The sequence below is a fragment of the Sturnira hondurensis genome, unplaced genomic scaffold (assembly GCF_014824575.4).
Source record: "Sturnira hondurensis isolate 20B ecotype Veracruz unplaced genomic scaffold, ASM1482457v3 Scaffold0004474, whole genome shotgun sequence".
In the NCBI taxonomy this organism is placed as follows: Eukaryota; Metazoa; Chordata; class Mammalia; order Chiroptera; family Phyllostomidae; genus Sturnira; species Sturnira hondurensis.
Genome location: NW_028077105.1, coordinates 14,594,563 through 14,597,060, shown reverse-complemented (window position 1 = coordinate 14,597,060; position 2,498 = coordinate 14,594,563). Strand labels below are relative to the sequence as shown.

The following is a 2,498-nucleotide window of genomic DNA, read 5'->3' as shown; positions in this document are numbered from 1 at the left end:
CCAAGGTCTCTTCAGCTGTCAGTCTGCTCCATGATTCTATGCCTCTGGTTCTATTTTGCTCAGTTTATTCTGTTCATTAGATTCCACTTACAGGTGAGATCATGTGGCATTTGTCTTTCACTGCCTGGCTTATTTCACCGGGCATACGGCTCTCCAATTTCATCCATGCTGTCCCAAAAGGAGATACAACAGCAAAAATACTGCTGTGCGAGACATATGAAATTTGACTGCCTGTGTTTTCCTCTAGGATTTTTATGGTATCATTACTTATATTAAAATCCTGCTTACCTGTGAAATGCAGTTAACACATCAGTTGGACCTATTTTCTGAATGTGGGGTGACCCTTCTGTTGTTTAAAGACATAAAAAATGCCGGAGACTTGAGAAAAAAGGCCTTGGAAGGTGACATTGATGGTTCATTAATAAACCCTACCGTGATCGTCAATCCGTTGCAGATATTGTGGCAGCAAACAAAGCAGTTCATCTCTACAAACTAGGGAAGATGAAGATGAGAACACTTGCTACTGAAATTATTTTCAACCTGTCCCCAAATAACAATATTTCAGAGGCTTTGAAAAGAATTGGTGTCTCAGAAAATGACTCTTTGATTCTAATTGTTTACACTGAAGATGTAGAAAAGCAAATAGATCAAGAAAACCTAATATCTCAGGTAGAAGGTCATCAAGTTTCTCTGAAAAATCTTTCTGAAATAAAAAATATTACAGAAGTCAAAAAAAAGTATATAAACTATCTTCAAAAGAAGAAAGTATTGGGACATTGTTGGATAGTGTCATTTGTAGAATGTCAACAAAAGATGTTTTGTGAAATTACAGAAACATTAAAAATTTCACCATTTTTAAAAAAAAGAAAAGAAAAGAAAAAAAGAGAAGACAGTTACCTACAAAGGAGTTCCCATAAGACTATGAGCTTATTTCTCTAAAGAAAGCTTGAAGGCAAGAAGAGGCTGGCAAGAAGTATTGAAAATCATGAAAAGCAAGGGCCTACATTCAAGATTACTCCCTCTAGCAAAGCTGTCATTTAGAATGGAGGGCAGATAAAGTGCTTCCCAGATAAGGTCAAGTTAAAGGAGTTCATCACCACCAAGCCAACATTACATGAAATGTTAAAGGGACTTATCTAAGAAAAAGAAGATCAAAACTATGAACAGTACAATGACAACAAACTCACAACTATCAACAACTGAACCTAGAAAAAATTAAGCAAACAATTAGAACTGGAACAGAATCACAGAAATGGAGATCACATGGAGGGTTATCAGTGGGGAAGGGGAAGCGAGAGAATGGGGGTAAAGTTACAGGGAATAAGACATGTATTTGTAGGTACAAAAATAGACAGGGAAAGTTAAGAATAGTATAGGAAATGGAGAAGCCAAAGAACTTATATATAGGAACCATGGACGTGAACTAAGTGGAGGGATTGCTTTAGGGAACGGGGGCACCAGGCAGAGGGGGGCAGATTGGGGCAAAGTGGATAAAAAAATGGGACAACTATAATAGCATAACCAATTAAACACACTTAAAAAAAGAAAAGACAATACTTAAAAAATGTTTCTGTTTCTAATTTTGATGGAAACATGAAAGATATCCAGGCCCTACCTAAAGATTGTTTTCTATAACTGATACTACAAAAACTGAAAAGAAAAATTTAAAAAGGGGCTTAAACTTGATGAGCTCCTGCATGTTTGGGTATCTGAGTTATCTAACCCCTTGATTTTCCATCTTAAATGGAGTATTGTTAAGTTTTTAGAAGATTCTCTGTTTCTNCAATTAAACACACTTAAAAAAAGAAAAGACAATACTTAAAAAATGTTTCTGTTTCTAATTTTGATGGAAACATGAAAGATATCCAGGCCCTACCTAAAGATTGTTTTCTATAACTGATACTACAAAAACTGAAAAGAAAAATTTAAAAAGGGGCTTAAACTTGATGAGCTCCTGCATGTTTGGGTATCTGAGTTATCTAACCCCTTGATTTTCCATCTTAAGATAACTGCATATCTCAGTTATCTAACCCCTTGATTTTCCATCTTAAATGGAGTATTGTTAAGTTTTTAGAAGATTCTCTGTTTCTGCTTACTTTCAGCTAAGTTGAAGATATTTTAAGACAAAACAAAAAAGATAGCCACTTGGCAGTTTTTGTGATAAAATGGTCAACAAATTATTTGCGTGTCAAAAGAAAACAAAATACTTCTATATGTCAACATAAATTTTATGGAAGCTTTACAAATTATAAAGTATAATGATAATAACATAATAATTAAAACCTATGACCTAAGATGCTAACACCGAGAAGAGTGACTAAAGTTAGACTACTTTGTTTAGTGTCTGCCTGTGTCCCTTTCCTTTTGTGTCTTCACCCTCCTGCCACTTTAACCCTTAGTGACCATATGGGCTTATGGAGGTAATTGTGGTAGCTTAGGAAGTCTTTCAGGAAGCTCAGCCCAGCAGTGGGTGGCCCTTAAAATGAAGTCATGTCACA

The 2,498-nt window shown here is 35.4% G+C and overlaps 1 pseudogene; it reads left to right on the top strand.

The window, feature by feature from the left end:
• Nucleotides 1–220: 220 nt before the first annotated feature.
• Nucleotides 221–841, top strand: LOC118986813 (EKC/KEOPS complex subunit TPRKB-like; annotated as a pseudogene).
• The last annotated feature ends 1,657 nt before the right edge of the window (nucleotides 842–2,498 follow it).